Below are 19,415 nucleotides of genomic sequence, written 5' to 3'. Positions count from 1 at the left end.
AACCCCCCCAGTTCTCGCAGCCTGTTTCCACAGCAGAGCAGCTCCAGCGCAGTTTGTCCATTTCTTTCCCTTTTCCCTTTTCCCTTTCCCCTTCGCTCACGCTCCCCTCACCCTTGACCCCGCCCACCCCGCAAGCCCCGCCCCTCTCCGGCCCCGCCCACATCCACGCCAGACCACGCCCCCTCCGCCGCCTGTTCCCTCCCCATTGGCTCCCGCGGGCGCCACGTGACGCGGCGGCGGCGCGCGCGGGGGCGGGGCCGGGTGCGCGGGTGCGCTCGGGGCGGCGGCGGCTGCATCTGCATGTGCGGCGGGAGCGGGACCGGCCGGGCGGCGAGCGGAGCCGGGCGCGGGGGAGCGCAGCCCAGAGCAGCCGAGCGGAGCCGGCGGGCAGGTCCGTGCGCGGGCGCGAGGGCGGGCGGGCGCGGGGAAGCGGCGGCGGCGGTGGCCGCACGTGGGTCCGCCCGCTCAACAATGCGGGCGGGAGAGCTCCGTGCGGGGCCAGCGCGGCGTGCGGAGGAGGCTGCGCCCTGCGATGTCCCCCCGGAGCGGGGTGATGGCTCCGCTGCAGCCATCCTGGGGCTTTGGCGGGGGGGCAGCAGCGTGCGTGCCCCCCCGGCGAGCCTACAGCGCGTTCAGATGGAACCCGAAATTGAGGGAGGGGAGCTGCAGCCCCGGTGTGCGGGGGTCACGCGCGGTGCCGCAGTCCCGCACCGCGTGTGCGGGCACGGAGCATCCCGGCAGAGCCCATCCCGCCGCGCTCCGTGGGTGGGATGCAGCGTGGGCACCTCAGGGCTCCACGGGGCCTCTCCGCCCCCGTCCGGGGCCGGACGCGGCGATCGGTGTCAGCGGGGGCCCAAGGGGGGAGCGCCGGGCTGCAGGCTGTCCGGGCTCGCCATCCCTAAGGGTGTTTCCGAACGGGGCTGCCCTGCAGCTCTAGCTGCGGCAGGGATGGCCCCTCCTGGGTCGTGTTCAGAGCAGGCTGCCGAGGGAAGTGCTGGAATCGCCGTCCCCGGAGGTGTTCAGGGAACATGTGGCTCTGGCACTTGGTGATATGGTTCGGTGGTGAAAATGGTGGTGTTGGTGATGCATTGATGGTTGCACTCGGTGATCTTGGAGGTCTTTTCCAGCCTGGATGATTCACTGATTTCGTATTTGAGCATATCTCCTTAGGCTAACAAGCCATTCTTGGCCTTGCTATGGCGTGGGGGCTTGGGAATGCCAGTAGTTCCCATTTCCTGGGCAGGCAGGTCACGTAGCAGGAGGATATACCCCATGCTATGCCTTTCTCTGCCGTAGGTGAAGTGGATTTTTGCATGCAACTGAAATTACTAATCCAGGCAATTAGCTGGAGTCTGTCAAGTTTGTACTGCTGTCAGTTTCTCTAGTTCATTTGGTTACAGCTTTATCTTTCTGCTCAAAAGAACTGAAATGTAAGTGGGGCAACCGAGTGTCTGGAGCTGCTGGGTTGAGTTTACGTGCATCCTTCTGGCCAAAGAAGGATCAGCAAGAAAACTGAGCCTTAATGAAGTCGTATATTTATTTAAGAAGGGTAAGGGGGATAAATGGGGCTAGTGGCTTGTTTGTGTATGAAATGTCATGAATCTCCCTACCAGGTTGTGAGCTGCATTTAAATTCCACTGTTACAAGGATCACTGATGATTTTTTTATCATGTCATTGCTGACAGCATATGTTAAAAATGCTGCAGGTGGATTTAAAGCTGAGGGCCTTGTGGGATCACCGATGTTCTGCACTAATATTTATACACATCCAGGGACTTAGCAGTGTGTTGTCACTTGGCCTCAGAGTTAACTGCACAGATGCTGGCTGGCAGGGGTTGATGCAGCATGGTCCCTGACACAACCACTTTTTGGGGATCTCAGCTGCACCAAATTTGCCAGTTGGGCAAGTGAAGTGACTTTTAGTCTTTCATAAGTGGCCCAACCTGAAATTTGTTCCTTTTGGGAATATTAAAACTTTTATTTCGGTTTACTTGTGCCCAAGGTGTATGCCATGAGCAATCATCCTGTTGGCTCTGCTTCAGGAGATGGCTGCTTGCAGAAGCAAAAAGCTTTTGTTACAGCTATTTTATTTTTATGTGCGCCTTGATAGCTCAAAAATCACTCAGCTTCCAGTCAAGGCAATCCTGGGTAAGAAGCATCCACTGGGATTTGCCTGTTAAGTGAATTTCTTTGATTTGACAGCAGAAGTGCCCAGAGAGACATCAAAAACCCCAACATTAGAGCATGTTTCCAGCTTCATCATCCCCTACAAGACATGGAAATCAGTGGCTTGAAATCCATCATCCCTTGATTTTAAAATAGCAAACAGTAAACATTGTCTCCTATCAATAACTTTAATTATGGTTTGAGTTTTGTCTCAGACACACATTGTCATAGGGAATCAAAGTTTAGTATCCAGACGTGCTCAGTGGGGTGGTAGCGTCTTTGGACAGGGTGTAACACGCTTTTATAGCATAAATTAAAATAAAAAAGGGGTTTAGCAGCATAGCAGGCTGTTGTGTAAGAAAACTGCCAACTTTTGGGCTGAGACTGCGTGGTTTCTGGGCATCGTGTGCTGCGGCGTGCTGGCGGCTGGTGTTCCCGGGCGGCTTTGGATGGGGAGAGCGAGTTTGACCACTCTGCAGCTGAACCCTGACGGAGTTTTTCAACCATAAAATGAAGTGCAGAGGAGGCTTTGTGTGTGCCACGGATAGCGAAACCGAAAGCAAAAATAAACACCCGCGAAAGCCGGGTTTTTTTGGTCATTGACAGAAAAGGAAAGTGCCGGTCTAGGGGAGGGTGTGAAGTCCCGTGTTCATTACGCTCCTAATCTGGAAAATACAGACTGTGGCGCATGGCGGCAGCGTGCGTGGCTAATTTTACATCTTGTCCTTTTGCCTTTCTGATTTAACCCAAAATTAAGGAAGGGAAGCAGCACCCATCGGCCTATTAAATGTTCATTTTTGCCAAGTTACACCACTTTGCGAACACGAGACACGACTGGATTCCTGTGGCAAGGAGCCCTTAAAATTTCAACAGCTCTACCTATAAATATAGTCACCGTGAAAGGCAATCCGGCTTTAAAAGAAAAAAAAAGCAACCATGCTCTTTTTTTAGTCCCACTGTATCTGCTTGACTTTAGTACCATGCGATGCATCTCCAGCCGGGCGATGAAGCCGAGGTGGTATGGAACATTCAGTCTCCTGATTCCTCTTGCTAATTGTGTGAAGAATGGGAGCAAGCAAAGAAAAAAAAAAAATTGTTTTACTTGTCCTGAAGATTTTTGGGGATGGGATAGTGGGGCTGGATCTCTGCATCCCCATCATGGCCTTTTGCAGAGGGACCTTTGGTGATTGCTTGGTCCTGGTGAGTTCCCAGGAGCTGCTGCACTGTGGGGCAGTACAGGATGAAGCCTGAAGCATCCCTTGGCTCTAAAGCAATGTCCCAGATGAAAATTAAAGGGAAAAAAAATAAAGAAAGAAGCTGGCTGCCACCTCACCCCAGAGGTGTCTGGGCTCACCCACTGGTCTCTGATGCAAGCACAGCAGCTCAGGGAGCTCAAGGGCTGCTTTTGGACATGCTCAGGGTTGCCCAGGGACAGGCTGGCCTCGGGAGCAGGTACAGCATGTTCTGGGCATTCCTCCAGGCCAATAGGACCCCCCACCAGCCCCAGACGATGTAGTGGAGTGATGGCCACTGACACATCCTGGTAGAGAAGACAGCACTGCCTGCAGGGCTGGAATTTAGGAGCAGCTGCAAGGGAGGGTGGTTTTGCAGCTTAGTGATGCTTTTCAGTGTGCCCTGCGCTTGCATGACAGAAATCCACCTTTGTGGCCAGAGCAGCTGGGTCACCTTGCAGTGCCAAAACCTGCTGGGTATGGTTGGGATAGGACACGGGCTGGGAAGCGTGTGGGAGTGGGGCGGGAGAGCTCAGCGCAGGGAATTGCTGCGTGTGCACTTGGGCGAAGTGCTGAGCCTGGGCTGCGCGGGAGCTGCAGACAGAACCCACACGTGACGTCTGAATTTCAGATGATTGCTGGACCACTTTGCCAACAGCCTCTCGCAGCTCATCAGCTGCAATATCACTTCTTCTTTTCCCTATTTTTTTTTATTTCCTTTCCCCTTCCCCACCCTGCATGTTTTCTAAGCTGAAGCAGGAGGGATGAGTACGACACCAAGGGTGGCTGCAGCTGCGCAGGGTTTGTATCCAAATGGTTTCCTGGAAGGCAAGTTTTTTTGTTGTTTTTCAATCTTAAAAATATTTTTACAGCGAGTGTCTCGTATCGGGGCTGTTTGGCTGTCAGGTTTCGTTTCCCATGACATGGAGGGAGGGGAAGGAGGGGCTGGGTGCTGCTTTATGTGCAGATCTCTCTACAGCGGTATCATTGCCTACTGATGGTAAATGTGTTCCCTCTCATCTCTGTGATAGCTCTCGGAGATTTCCTCTTTTACGTCACTGCAGTTAATAAGATGTTTAACTTGGGAGCTGGGGGCGATGTGCTGTGCTATCGTGTTGCAAGGAACAGGGGGGGATGGCGAGTTCCTGCGCAGACTTGTGCTGGGAAGATCATATCAATGCTGGGGAGAACAGCTGGGTTTGGAGTCAAACCATTGCCTTTCACCCTTAATGAACCTGACCTGGCTGCATCTCATTTTTTTATCATTATTTTCTGTCTAATAATGAGAGAGGCAAGTCAGTCCTCTCTGTCTGCTGCATTGCTGGAGTCAAGGATGCACCTTGATTTTTTTAAGCAGATTGTGTCCGTGTGGCTGGACTTAGCTGTTTTTTTCCTCTTTTTTGGGGACCACTGAAACATTTCAGGAGAGCACCTGATGACTGTTTGTGGTGATGCTGCAGGTGCAGTAATTGCAGAGCTGGAGCCCTCTCCAGGAAAGTCCTTGACTGTGTGTTTTGTGTGTCACTGGTTGATTATAGAGTTAAGAAAGTGTTGCTGTTGTACATGCCTTGACCAGGAATAGCCTCCCTCCTGCCACAGTTTGCAAGGCCAGCTCATCGAGGGCAGGCGAGTTGGTCAATAAACGCTCCAAGCAGCACCCGAGGGAGTTGTGAACCAAAATGGGAACACTTGTGTCCTTCAGCTCCTCCTTCCTTGCCAAATTGTTTTCTTCCCCCAGCTCCTCCAACTCGACACTCAAACCTTCTTCGTTCTGCTGTGTTTTTCCACAAATGGTTTTCAAGCGTGACAGCAGGGAGAAGAAAGCCATGCAGGGGGCTGATGCCTATCAGGCCAACCCTTGCCTGTGGCTTTGGGGGCCCCTTCACTTCAATGACTTGGTGCCTGCAGGTGGGTTCACATCTGGCAGCTGTTGGGCTTGGAGTTGCTTCTTTCTGCCACTAGACCCAACCCAGCTGCCTGCACCTATTCCAGGGCTCCCAGATCATCCCCAGGGCTTGAGACAGGCGGGGTGGCTGTGGTGTCCCTGTGTAGGTGTGGAGGGGAGAAGGGCTCCATAACCCTTTCAGACAAATAAGGACATGGAAGGTTTGCAGGAGGAGCAACCACATCTCTGGTGGTGGCATTTTCCAACCTTCCGTCAGGACCTGTCGCTCGCAGTCCTGATGACATTTAGCTGCTGACTTGCTGTCACTGATTTTGCTCAGTAACCCTTTTTAAGACTAAAATGCTGCTTAAAAAACAACATGCCACGCCACCAACGCATTGGGATGTTGATTGAGTGTTTAGGAGGCTCATAGCCTTTCCCCAGTTCTGCTTTTGCTCTGGGGAGGAAGCAGCATAGTTGGGTACAATTTTAAACCCTCATGGGAGCAGAGTCTTAAAAGATAACCCTCACATCAAACTCACACCATCACTGCTGGATGTGGGAGTTAATTTTTCTCGCTCCTGCCATGCACAGCAGCCCTTCTCTGTGCTTTTGCTGCAAGCTGAGACAAGGGAAATTTTGGGTGCAACTCCAGGCAGTGCTGGCTCGGCACATGTCCCCAAGCGTCCCAGCTGGGCGGCTGCCCGGGGCCCCCTTCATGCGAACGGGGTCAGCAGCTGGGAAATAGCAGAGCAAAGTGCCTCCCTGGTAATTCCCAGCTGCCGTTAAAGCGGCTTTAAAATAAATTCCCTCAAAGAGCAATTCCAAGTATTTGAGGGTTTGAACTTTTCCGGAGAAGGGTTTGGGAGCTGCCAGCTACCGTGCTGCACCCTGGCACCCCAGGGAAAGGCGCCAGGGCAATTGCCCTAATTATCCCAACATCTAAAAAACACTTTTTTGATGTCGATATGATGTTCATTTATTAGCTGCATGTGCAACACAACTGTTGGAAATGGGGCACTGCTGGAAGCAAAGTTTTGCTAAACTGGGAAGATGGGTGGCTGGGCAACGTCCTGGGCTGGAGGAATGCCCAAGGCTCAGTGACCCTCACCGTGCCATCTTACCTGGCCATCCTACCTGGCCACCAGCCTTACCCAGGGGTGCAGCACGGCTGGGTGCCCCTGGCTGCACATTCCACGGCCAGCTCTGCTTGGTAACGTGGGCACAACAGAAAACAAACTTTGCAGCAAGCTTTGCTCTCCCAGAGCCCCTGAAGCTTGCTTAAAAAAAAAAAAAAAGTACTTTGGAGTAATGTGGTCTTTCTTTTTCTCATGCTCATGAAAATTCTCATACCAAACCAGTAACCTCCACTGCCCCTGGTTCATTACTTTTTAAGGTGGCGTTAGGGGGCATTTAAGGGAAGGCTTGTTTCCTCCTTTGTGTCCCTTCCTCTCCTACATCCCGTCATGGCAAATTACAGCTTCATCCATGCTTGTGTGACAGGCACTAAAAGGGGGAGGTTTGGTCAACAAACTGGAAAGCTGGTCTCATCCCTGAAAGGCTCTGGATGTCCCTGTGCTGGTGCTCCCCAGGGTGATGTGTTGCTGCATCCCGACTGGTGCAACTTTTTGGTCACGGGAATGTCCCTGTGAGGCTGAGTACCCCAAGCTGGGGACAGCCAAGCTTTTCCCTGCAGAGACAGTTCTGGGCTCTTGCCCAAGTCCCCTCTCCAGGACCCTGGCACCAGTGCAAGTGCAGCCAGGCTGAAGGCTGATGATTAAACCCATGATCCAGGTCACTCCTGCCCTTCTCAGTGCCCCAAAAAATAAGGATGCTGATAGCAAGACTACATCCAGCTGGGGATGTTGCACTTCTCTGAGCGGTTCAGCAGGTTTGGGGATGAGCTGAGCTAATTTGGGGTAAAGCCACCCTATAAAAAAAACATTGCAGCAGGGGGTTCTTCCATACACACCCTTCACTGCCATGGCTGAGTTGTTCCTAGCTGAAACAGATTTTGTTTGTGAGCTGACCTTTACTCTGGCTTCTTACTTACTTTCTTACTGACTTTCTATCATATATGTAATTTTTAATTTTTTTTTTTTTTTTCTGTGTGGACATGACAGAGCTGTCTCCTGAGGTGGCAGAGAACACATCTTGCCTCTTAAGGACAGGTAGGGAAACCTGCACGTGGCACAGAGAGATTTGCTGTGCATGGGACAGCACTGGGTTGTACCCAACCCAAAGTCACATCCACTGGACCACACACTTAGCTCTTTTTTTTTTTTCCCCTCTCCTCCCAAACTAATCCCTCCAGCTTCTTAGGCTTTTTTGTTGTTGTTGTTGTTGCTCGTCTCTGAATTCCTTCTAATTTGCAGGCTCACTGCCAGCATCCAACGCTCTATAAAAAGGAGACTTGTTCTTCAAGCTTCCCTCTGGTACAGAGCGTTTGCACAAATAGCAACACGCTTGACAAGTAAGTCTGATTCCCCCTGCTATTACCGAAATGCTCGTAGGGTGCTCAGGGAGTAGAGCTGCTGTCTCAAGACGAGCCAAGCTGAATTTCACACAGGGCCCTGAGCCCAATTCCCAGCCGGTGTTTAAGCTCCTGTCAGCTGGAAAAATGGAGCTCTGCATTTTTATTTTCCTCCCCGTGCAGCTTCCCTCTGTCTCCAAGAGCGAGCGGATGCGGTTGCATCCCTCCGTATCCTGCCAGCACAGGTGGGATGTGGCTGCAGACCCATGCCTTGCTGAAGACAGCCCCAGGGCCACCACCAATTTTTGGCTGGTCCCCCCCTGTTGTTATAAGCAGCCATGACACAAACCCCCTGCCAGCTTCCTTCTTAAAACTAATGAGCTGTTTGACCCTGGCAAGTCCTCTGGGAAAGCTGTTGCCAGAGCCTTGCTGCTCGCACGGATACAAACTGCTCTCATTTCCAACTTAAATTTATTTGTGGATGACTCGTACCCATTTGGCCTTGTTCTTCTTGTACCCGCACTGGCTTTTAGCTTGGATGGCTCCTTTCCCTGCTCTGGTATTCATCCTCTGGCAGGCTCTACCAAGTACTGCGGGTCTGCCAACCTAAATAACCCCAGAGCTCCTGGTGGAGCATGGCTGGAAGTGGTGTAAGAGCATCTAGGTTTCCTCATTGCTGCAGTGGAGACAGACCCAGCAACTTCATTTGCAGCTCACCCACTGAAAAGGAAAATCCACTATGCTGCCTCCCAGCCTGCAGAAGGACAACCCCAACCATCCTCTCCACTGACAAAGGCTCTCCGATTTGAAACCATTATCTAATTTCATTAGCACACTTCTCTTTTGCAATGTAAATGCATCTTCTTTTGGCAGAAGAGGAGCTTTTTTTTTTTCCTGGTGCAGCCTTCAGTAGCACCTTTCCCTCTCCTTTCTCATAGTGCCAGGGCTCATGTTTCTGCCCTTGCTAATCTCAGCCCTGGTGTTGAGGAGCAGACATTTCCCACGCACAGCTGCACCAGGTGCTTTGCTCCAAGGCTGAAGTGGATTTAAAATGTGAAAGTTCATCAGGTCAAAATACACACATGGCTCCTTACCACTGGTCCCCTTTTGGAGGTGTAGAACTATCCATGATGGTATGGGAAGAGCTGCAAGGTGTTTGCTTTCTCCCCAGGATGATAATTTTTCACCATATTTCTCACTGCTGCATCTTTTCCATGGGTTTGCTTTGCCTTTTATGTGCTTTCTTTGGGATCTCTGTGCTTATTCCTGGTGATGCTGAGATGCTAGCTGATCCATCCCAATTTAGACCTCTGCCTTCACCTTGGCTGATAGAACTTGACTGGTACCTTTGATGGAAGGAAGGATGCTCCAGGTGCCATCAGTCACCAGCTCCTTATTTCCTCCAAGTTTCCCTTTAGTTAAGAACCTTTTTTTTTCATTTTTCCTTCTGTCCATTCTAAACTGCACCAGTGTGTCTATTTGAGGCAGGATTTCATATTCCCCTGCAGTGTCCTTCCATCATTCTGTGCCCTCATTAAACCACGCGTAAATTGGCATCACTGAGGAGGAGCTGGCCTCTGCAGTTATTAGTAGAATTATTCTCATCTCCCATTTCCAGTGAAGCTGCTGGGCTGGTGTAACACAATTCCCACTAACGCTCCTATCCACTGTCAGGGAGAGCGATGCTGATGGGGCACTGAGCATCAGCAGCAGATACCAGGAGGAAACCAGCAGACCCCATTGCATCTTTCCACATTAAGTGATTTTTGACCCCCAGCTCCTCTCCTCCAGGCCATGGTTGTTTAGCACACCATGCTGGGAATTAATTTCCCCTCCTGAATCTTTTCTGAGCAGCCCCGTGGGCTCCTTCACAGCTGCAGCTCCAGCACAGGAGTGCATCACATCCTGGGCTCATCACTGGGTTTGCTTTGTGCATCGTGTTTTCTCGCTGCCTAAATCAGCATCCACAGCCTCCAGCACTCAGAGTGGGTACAGCTGGGCATTTTCAGCCTGCAGTGGATCTTCCTTGTTCCTCTCTCCCTATTTGATTTCTCACTGTATTTAAAAGAGAGGTCAGCATGTGTTTTGCAACCTTCTCCTCCTGTTACTAATTTCTTAGAAACAAAGGGGAAGGAACCACAAGCAATACAGAGCCTGATGTTTGAGGACTGGCTGTTTATTTGTCAAAGCTAGAAATGCACTGACTGAAGAGGACAAGGGAAAATCTTCATGCAGATGTACTTCATTTAAGTTTAAGCTTGTGTAGGTCAGATTTGGGGAGGGAGGTGAGGTGTCTATTTCCTCCTGCTGCAGTTTTAGATAGAACTGTTATCAGTGCTATTACTGCAAATTGCATCTTAATTTTGCCTTCTGCACCTCATTTTTTCACCCCACAGCCTGACTTTCCTGCACCATACCTATCTGATGCTGGGGGAGCAGCAGTGCCCATCTCAGTGGCATCGTGGCACCCCATGCAGTGGGATTGGATTGCACGTGGCTGATGGCAAGTGGTGGGTGGCAGTAAGCCAGTCCTAGGGGTACAAATGCTGCCAAGGAAGCTGGGACTGGCCATCAGCTGCTGGGAAGAGGGGATGAGGAGCAGCAGGGTGGCTCAGATGCCAAAGCCAAAGAGGCTCAGAAGCCAAACAGGGACAAAAATAGGTGTCTGGGTCATTTAGGAGGGTTTGAGGACCACTTAAGATCTTTTAACTTGGAAGCAGCAATTACCAGATGAAAGGGAATGTCTTCAAGCATTTTGGAGCATCTGTTTTTTATTTGGCGTGTTCAGTGGGGGAAGTGGCGGAGGCTGGAAGGCTGCTGGGTGGGTTGGTGGCAGGGCGGGGCAGAGGGTGTCCTTCAGGGGATGAGTCTGGTCGCTTACGAAATGCATTTTGACACCAGGAGCATTCCCGCATCTCTCCTCCTTTTTGGACTGCATTGTCAATAACATTCCAAAGCGTTAATGCTGAGTATGAGCTGGATTTCTGCTCATGGGAGGTTAAGGCGTGTCCCACATGAAGGAGCAAATAGGGGGATGCACACGTGGTTTTCTTTTTAGGTTTCGCCCTTCCTCACTACAGAGGAGGCATTGGCATGTAATTACTGCCAGCTTTAGTCCAGCCAGACCAACTGCCTTTCTGGCAAACCCAAATACAATAGGAGCCAAAGGTTATTGCATGCCCTAAATAAAACCATTACAGCCCTGGGGCCTCACCCAAGCCCAGACCACAAAGCATCCAGGACTGGCTCCATTCAGTTTTTCTGAGGCTGGAAGATTTGGTTTGATGGCAATGACCCATAACTTTTTTTTTTCTTTTTACTTTTTTTTTTTTCCTTACTTCCCCCCTGCAAAGCCACCTGCACACTTGCAACCACTGTGGCACCTGCCAGGAGCAGCACATCTGGCCAGCATTAGCGAGCTTTCCAGGGATGCACTTGGTTCAGTCTTTCCTTGCTAAAATCATTAGTGGCTTTAATTGAAAGCAGAGGTGGGTGAAGACACATCACACAGCGTGCACAGCTCAGCCCAGCACCTGGCTGTGACCAGCGTCCTCTCAAACTGCTGCCAGATACAGCCCCGTGTTCTGCCCATCCATGGGATGGACTGAGATTTCAGGCACCACATAAGCACCCATATGGCCTGGAGGAGCCACCCAGGAACCCAGTGCATCCTACACTGTGCTCTTCTCCCACTTACTGCTCCAAACTGGGATTTACTCTGAAACCTGAAGGGTTTTACTCTTTATTCATAAGCAAATACAGTCCAAAGTGATGCAAATGTGTGACCTCACCCAGATCTCAAGAGGTAAATATTGCATCAAGATGAGTACACCCCATATCCCTTGACCCAGTCTGAGACACTATACAGTCCATCCTGATGCAGGGGCAAGCCAGGCCAGGGAGGAGGTATATGGTGGGGAAAGGCTTTTTCCTCACCTCCCAGTTTAATTATTGGTGTCTCATGTTTGCAGCATGATGGACACTGGTCCTGCCTCTGTTCAAGGCTGCTCTGGCTCCTGGCATCCCTACAGAGCTGCCAGCAGGGAGAAATTGTATTTCACAACCCGCCTTTCCAGGCTCCCACAAGATTACTGGAGGGAGAGGAATGTGCCGAAGAAAATATCCCAACTGCTGTTAAAAGGCACAGTTTTCCCTACCCCTTTCTGGGATGGCCATTCCTTCACTGAACTAGACACTCTCCTCCAGCTGGCAGCACCCATCGAGCCAGCACTATCACCTCCCCATGTCACCCTCGGGTGTCTTTGCTTTCCTGGCCTCCCCTTCATATGCAAATAATTGAAATTATGATAAGCAAGTTCTTTTATGAAGAAATTCTGCTTTTCACTAGAAGTGCTCCTGGGACAGAGTTCAGTCACTTTATATCTGGGCAGTAAATCTCCAGACTCTCTAGGGCACACCCGCCACACAAGGCAGTAATGGGCCTGCCAGATGCTGTTCTGTCTGGGTGAAGAGCTTGCCAGCCAGTGCAGCATCTGTTAATCATTTGCCAGGAGAGTCCAGGCAGTGAGGGAGTCTCAAGTTGAATCCCTTTTGGCCCATCCTTTTGAATCTGGAGCTGAAACAAACTGTGAGCTGCAGCAGCCTGTGATCCTGGGCTGAGAGATGCATCCCACACATGTCATGAGGAAGGTGAGAAATCTTTCTCCTTGGTCCTTCTTCTAAGAGGCATAAAATCCTCACCAGTTCAAGGCTAAGGTAGCCCTTTTCCTTGATCCCATTCATCTGCTTTTGCTTCAAAATCCTGTGAGCATCAGATGATGAGATGTGGTCCTGAGCAGTGAAAAGCACTGGGGAATCTTGAACTGGTTTGGTGTTGAGTCATTTCTTCCTGGGTAATGGCATATGGACAAGGCTGAAAGTGGGGATGGCTTTCTGTCTTCTCTGTTGAGTCTTCTTTCAATATTCCACAATCCCAGTCCAGGCATTTTGCCTCCAGCAAGTAAAAGACCTCCAGGTTCTCTGCACCTGGGGGCGATGGTCGGGCTGCTGTGCTCATTCTGATTTCTCTCCCAGGCTAATTACAAACCTCTTGGACTCTCTCAGGTGGCTTTGGCAAGTGCTCTGCTTTTCTAGTGCCAGTGCCAGGGAGCCCTGGCCACAGCCATCAAGTCTTTCCCCAACTATTAGAAAGCAATTACGCTCCTGGTGTGTCTTTTCATTGCCGGAAGCTGGTAACTGGATGGATCCTACACAAATAAACTTCTGTAGGGCAGAGAATCAAAATATCCCTGGGCTTGTTTGGTGGGAAAAGGTTAACCAGCGTGAAGTCTATGAATTGCTGCTGACCAGACTTTGTTGACAAAATACAGTTATTAATTGGATTTGAAGGCAAACTGCCTGGGGATGTTTAGAAGGAACTTGTCCATCACAAGGGCCGAGATCTCCCTGGGAGAAGATCTGTCTGGGCTCTTTGGTGATGCACCTAGGCCTTAGCCATGGCTGTGGTTTGGGGTTTTGTTGTTGAGGATAAGATGTGTCAGGGTCTCAGTCTCCCACACTGGCCATGGGGCCACACAGATTCACCAACAGCAGAGCTGTAGCAGAGAAGGACAGGAGGAGCCTGTCAAGAAGCCTGGGACCAGGTGACTGAAATGGTCTCCTGATCTGCTGGAAGGTCTCCTTGCTCATTGCAGGAGTAAATACTGTTGGACTAGACAACATTTGAAGTTCTTTTCCAGCCCAAACCATTCTGTGATTTTTGTGGTGACTCTAATGAGGCTCCTGGGACCCTGAATTCAGATTTCTATTCTCAAGCTGAATCCTATACAAGGCATCATTGCCTGGACCGGAGCAGAACCTTCCTTATGAAGGTGAAATTTGGAGTGTGACTTGTGCTGTTCCCAGTGTGCTCCTAAATCCCAGCTGTTCGCTGCTGCGTTGACACCGATGGCACTCACTGTCACCCTGCCCTCAGCCTGGTGGATTATTTCGGACTGTGGCAGGGCAGTGGTCAGTGCACGTCCCCGGGTGCCATCGCAGCCTTTAGCCACCGTCATGGCAGCTCCAGAGCCAGCTGCTCCTCTCGTGGCTGGTGAGTTCCTTCACATCTCACAGCCCTGCGTGAGGAACAGCTCGCTTCCCTCGGCCTGGGAGCGAGCAGAACACCCGTGCTGGCACCAGCCCAAGACAGAAGCTTTGGGAATCCTCCTCGACAGCATGACAGCAAATGTTCCTCTCCGGCAGGGCCGGTGCTGGGAGGCTCCCAGCAGCAAAGCCCATCCCAGTGCAGGAAGAGCTTGCCTTGGGCTGCAAGGTTTCCTGTACCTGTGTGACTGAACGTGCTGGAAAGCACCTTCCATGTGTGCCAGAGTAATGGAAATCCAGTTGCCAGCAGATAAACGTGCCTGTGCCTGTCATGCTGTGCTTTGAGGAGGGGGGTAGGCAAAGGGGCCCACCTCCTCAGTTTCCCTAAAAAGCTGACAGTTGCCTTCTAGGTGAGGTCAGTCACATCCAGGTGGAGCTTCATATAGGTTAAGAGTGGTCTTCAAAGTTGGCTACGTGCCTGTAGCCCACAGATGAAGCCACCTCTCTGGGATGCTCAGCCTTGTCTAATTCAAGTTGGGCCATGCAAACATGACCTGGAAGAGCCAACGGGAGCAAGATCCATTTGCCTTTTCCTCTTGTGCAGTCTCTGGACGTGGTCTTGCCAAGGCTGAAGTGGTCCCAGGGATGAAATGGTCCATCCAGGCTGGAGTTCAGAGCAGCTTGACCGTTCCCTGAGAGCAGCTGTGGCAAGCAGCCCACGTTTCACAAGTGGGGTTTTCCCATCAGGCTCTCCAGCTGCTATAAATAGCAGGAAACGTTTTGTCGTTTTCTGCTCTGGGGAAGGTCAGGAGCTGGATTCTGTGGTCTTTGGAGCTTTAATAAGGTTGGAGATTTATGCAGTGTACCCAGAACTCCCTCGAGACAGCTTGCCTGAGGCTGTTTGGCTCCTTGGATGCAGAAGTCCTGAATGCCAGCCTTTGACAAAGTTACCGTAGCTGCCCTTTATGAGCTGTCAGGTCCTGCTAAATCCTTAATGTGCTCTTCATCTCTAGGCCAGATGCTAACTCTTGGGTTGCTGCTGAACCATCTCACAAGAGGTTTGAACCATCCCCTGTCAGTGGTAGGAAAAGCTTCTACCATGGATCCCAGGATGGATGGATGGATGGATCTAGGGACACCACCAGTCACTGATCTCGTGAGCTTGCTGGGAGCTCATTTTCATAGACTCACAGAATGTGCCCACCTGGAGAACTGTGCCCAGGTGTGGGGTCCTCAGCGCAAGAAAGACATGGACCTGTCAGAGCGGGTCCAGAGGAGACCACGAAAATGATCAGAGGGCTGAAGCATCCCCTCATGTTTGTGTTTGCAGCAGGATGGAAACCCAGCAAATCAGGTGGGAAGATCCATTTCAGGGTGTTGCTCAGACATCTGGACAGCTTTTTTGGGGCCTGGAGAGCCCCAGGCTCGGGTCTGTGCTGCCTGTAGCCCCAGCAGCCACGCAGGGAGGAGGCAGAGCTCTGTCTGCCGCCTCTCCCATTTCCCCAGCAGATGCAGGAATGCTTTGATGTCCACTTCCCCAGCCCCAGTGCCCAGCGCCAGGATTAACCACCAGTCAGACATCTCCATTGACTCCAAATAAATCTTCCAAACTCAGACAAGCACCACTCAGAGGGGTCACAGCATTCCCCTCTTGCAGAATGAGGGTTAAAAGTAGTTTTTTCCCCTTGCACCTGGCCCTCTGAAGCTGAGACCGTGTTTTATTTTTAAAGCCCAGGTGGTTGGCTCTTCTCCTGGAGTATACAGGCCAGGGACAAATAGAAAAGTTGCCCATCTCAGTGGTATGAAGAAGGTGAGCAGTGTGGAACATGCTCACATGGAGTGGGAGAAACTTTTCCCTCCCTAGTCTCTTCTTTTTATAACCAAAACAGAAGTGCACCTCTAGGGATGATCCTTCAGAAAAATACTGAATTTTGCTCATTTTTGCATGTTTATGAAAGTGTTTTATTTGTCTCTAAGGGGTTTTTGGGTCATAGTTAGCAGATCCCTGAAGCCTGGCTCAGTCCCACTTAAATGGTTTCAGTGAGGCTGAATTATTTTTTGTTAAAGCCCATGTGTTTACATTTCATAAGCTTATTTTAAAACACATGTGTATACAAGAGCAGGCTTATTTATATGGCATATTGGCCTACTGTGTCCTTACCTGACTTAAGTGTCAAGGAAGCAGCTTTTTTTAACTTTTTACAAGCACAGTTTAAAATAAAATACTGGTTTGCTGTGCACCAGTGAATCTGCCCAAGAGAGGAGGTCAGGACAAGGTCTTGTTTTCCAACTGTAAAATGTTATTTTGCTTATTTACAGAGCTTCCTCTCACCAGCCATCATTTTAGAACAGCTATAGGTTAAAAAAAATCATTTATGTTCCCCGGAGTCTTGGCAAGCCAAAAGCCCCAAGTAGCCAGGCTTCCCAGTGAAACAGCTTTTGGGAACTTTCCATCAGTAAAGCAGGATTTACTGGGTGACCCATTCTATCCAGGTTCTTGGCAAGATTTCTGATTTCAAGTATCCCAGGGAAATACTTGAGAAAAGCCTTTGTGGAAAGATCTTGGCATTTTCTACTTGCCCTGGAGGAAGGATTTTATTCTTGATTTTAATCATATGAACTGGTAACACACCAGTCCAGCTGCAGGAAGGTGAAGAGCACTTATGGTGGTGCAGTTCAATGTTGGAGTATGAGGAGATGTGTGTGGACCTTAAAGCAGGATGGGGAGGGTGAGGAGAGCCCCAGGGAGCTACAAATTTACAGGAAAGCAGAGGGAAGCTTTGACTGAAGGACATAAAATTCAACTTTCAAAAAGGATGGAAAGCCCTTATGTGATTTTATGCCTGTGCTTGGGGAACTTTTCCTGCTTCTGTCAAGCTTCTACATGGGGCTGGTGGATATGGACATGAAGACCTAGGAGGTAATGAGAGAAGTGTTGACATTTACACCCAGGAGGGAGCTGGAGCAGACACAGTGTGAGGGATGGTTTTCAATCCAGAGAAGCTGTAAACCAAAGCCCTGACCACTGGTGGTTATTTAAAGACTCCAGCAGCGTTTCCTGCCATGGGAAGGTGCTTGGCCCACGTTCAGCCTGGGCGACTGCTCTCTGCAAAGCCAAATAAACAACAGCCACTTGAACTTTCCACCTTGCAGGCTCAGCCAGATGCCTCATCCTGGGCCATAACCAGACACTGCACCTAAACAGGCCTTGTGGATGAGCTTCTTTGGAGGATCCAGAGTGATCACCACATTTTGGAGTTGAGGGTGCATTTCTTGTCTCTGAAGGACCCTAGTGAAAGAGTTTGGTGCTCTTTGGAGCTGAGAGAGGGCATTTGGGAAGGGAGATCTGTGTCTCCATGCAGGTCCATGTCCTTCAGTGACCTTGGGCAGGGCAAAGGGAAGGAATTACATCCTTTAACTCTAGAAGTGTGCTGTAGATGCTCCAACTCCTCAGAGGAGCACAGTTCATGTAGCCGGGATCAGGAATCTCATCCATCAATCAGGCATGGTGGTAATGCGTGTTTGCAGGATGTGCATGAGGGTGCCAAGGCATCAGTGGTGAGATCCCCATAGTGATGGGGAGCTTGGAGGTGGTCCCTTCCAACCTCAGCCCTCCTGTGACAGTCAATGTGAGATGTCAAACAATCCTGTGTAGGTATTTTGTTGCTTTTATTGAGTTGCAGACAACATGATGCACATCCTTCCCCGCTTCTGACCCTTCCCTGGTGAGCTGAGATGTTTCAGCAATTCACATGAACCCTGCAGTGGATGTTCCTCAAGTCCAGCTCCTCAGCCTGGGAACTTTTGCAAGACTTGGCAGCAGGGCTGTTGCAGGAGTATTCCACACAGGACCCAAAAATATTGCTGTCGGTGCAGTGTCAGCCGGCCTGGACGCAGGGTCAGCTCCCTCAGAAATCAGACTGTTGACGAACAAGCTTGAGCACATTCAAATGTTTCGTCTGATTTTCTTGGACTGCAGAGTTTCCAAGGCAGCCAAAAAGCTGGCTGCTCCTCTCGTTGACTCTGCAGACCAGAAATGCAGCTAGGTTCAGTGAAATAAGGAAGCTCACAATTCTTGTACTGGTGTAGCAGAGAAGGGAAAAGCTCGATTTGGAAAAGCTCAAATGTCTTTCTTAAGATAAAAATAAGTCCAAGCTGGTGCTCTCTGCCTGTGCTCAGCATCAGGGATGATTGCTCAGGCAGCCCAGGATCAAAATCCTTTCTTGATGTCCTGTTGTAATGTCCCTCTGAATTTCTGGCAAAGAAGTGAATCCAGAGGGATTTCACTTGATCAAGTTTGAAAAGTTTGTCCACACGGGCTTTGAGGAGTGCAGAGAGAAGCTGTGCCAACACTGAGCTGGGATGAGAGCACGAGAGACTTAAAGATGAGAGCATCACTTTAAACTGCAAATGAACCCTGAAATGACAAAAATCTTGAAGCAAGCCCACATTTCGGGTCAGGCTGGCCGTGAATCAGCTCTAGAAAATGAAAGACAAAACTTTCTGACTTCAGTTCAAGTTATGAACTTACAAACTCATTTATCTGGTTTAATGGATGCAAGCCAGAGACATTTTTTGAGGTTAGTGGATGGGACAGTTTCCTGAAAATGAACTCATTGAGAAAGGCGTGATTTGGAGACAAAGTTTGTCTCAAATTCTCATATTGTACAAGTCTGGGTTAATGTGACAGGGAGATATCTTCTGTATATCCCAGAGCTGCTCCTGAGCATCTTCCATCCATTTAGTGCTCTCTGCTAAAATGCAGAGGCATGATAAATCACTTCCAAAAATGAAGACTGAAAAAAACAAATCAGATTTTAAACCCATCTAAATGACAACAAATGTGTAAAAAGCTTTTGCACATGGCAGCCATGTAACCTTACTCCATTCCCCCAAGATAACAAGCACAGAGTGGCAGTGAACTGTGGACAAGTGAGGCAGCCCACGGTCCAGCTTTGTGATTTCATGGCTCAGAGATGGGGGTCAGAATAGGAGTGTCTCACATGTTGGTGGTTTTTGTCAGAAAATCTTAGTAGGTTTTTTTTTTCAGAACAAGACTATTTCCCCCTCCCCCTCTGTTTCCCTTTAAAACACTGATTTGTTTTTGCCATTGCTTTAAAGATGGCTGTGTATTCCCCACAACTGTCTTCAGGCATTACAAAAATCAGAATATTGCCTGAAGCTAGGCATAAAAATGCAGCAGAGGCGTCATGCAGGCAGCTGGGCTAAAATTGGTATCCGCTAAAGTTAGGGGAGAATTTCATGGAGCTCTTGTTTGTTTTATTGAAGTGGAAGGGTTGAAGACCAGAGTTTTATCAATGCCCTGGCCTCAAAGGGATACACTACTGGTTCTGCATGCTGTGAATCTTCCTCATCCTTGGTGCTGTGGCTGCAGGCTGGAAGGGTGGCTGGGATGTGCTCCTGGTGAGGAGTTGGTGGTGGTGTCACCAGCTTTGGAGGCAGTGATGCCTCAAAGATGCTCCTGCCTGTGGTTGTGCTGGAGAAGTGGGGTGTGCTCAGAGTTGATCCTTAGTGTTAACTAAAACTGCCTATTCCTACACTATGCCAGTGACGTGGGAGCAGATTTGGGGCAGGAGTTCCTCTGTGCTTGAGT

The 19,415-nt window shown here is 50.0% G+C and overlaps 1 protein-coding gene across 1 annotated transcript in view; it reads left to right on the top strand.

Annotated features, from left to right (window-relative positions):
- Positions 1–232: 232 nt before the first annotated feature.
- The window catches only part of PTP4A3 (protein tyrosine phosphatase 4A3), a 41,926-nt gene continuing 22,743 nt past the window's right edge, over positions 233–19,415 (top strand). Inside the window, exon 1 of the mRNA XM_021547913.4 lies at positions 233–391. The gene's annotated coding sequence lies outside the window, so the exon portion shown is untranslated. The remainder of the gene's footprint in view (positions 392–19,415) is intronic.

Source organism: Lonchura striata, chromosome 2 (assembly GCF_050655825.1).
Source record: "Lonchura striata isolate lonStrDom1 chromosome 2, ASM5065582v1, whole genome shotgun sequence".
Lineage (NCBI taxonomy): Eukaryota > Metazoa > Chordata > Aves > Passeriformes > Estrildidae > Lonchura > Lonchura striata.
Note: the sequence above shows the minus strand (reverse complement) of the source record. Positions and strands in the feature narration are given on the sequence as shown.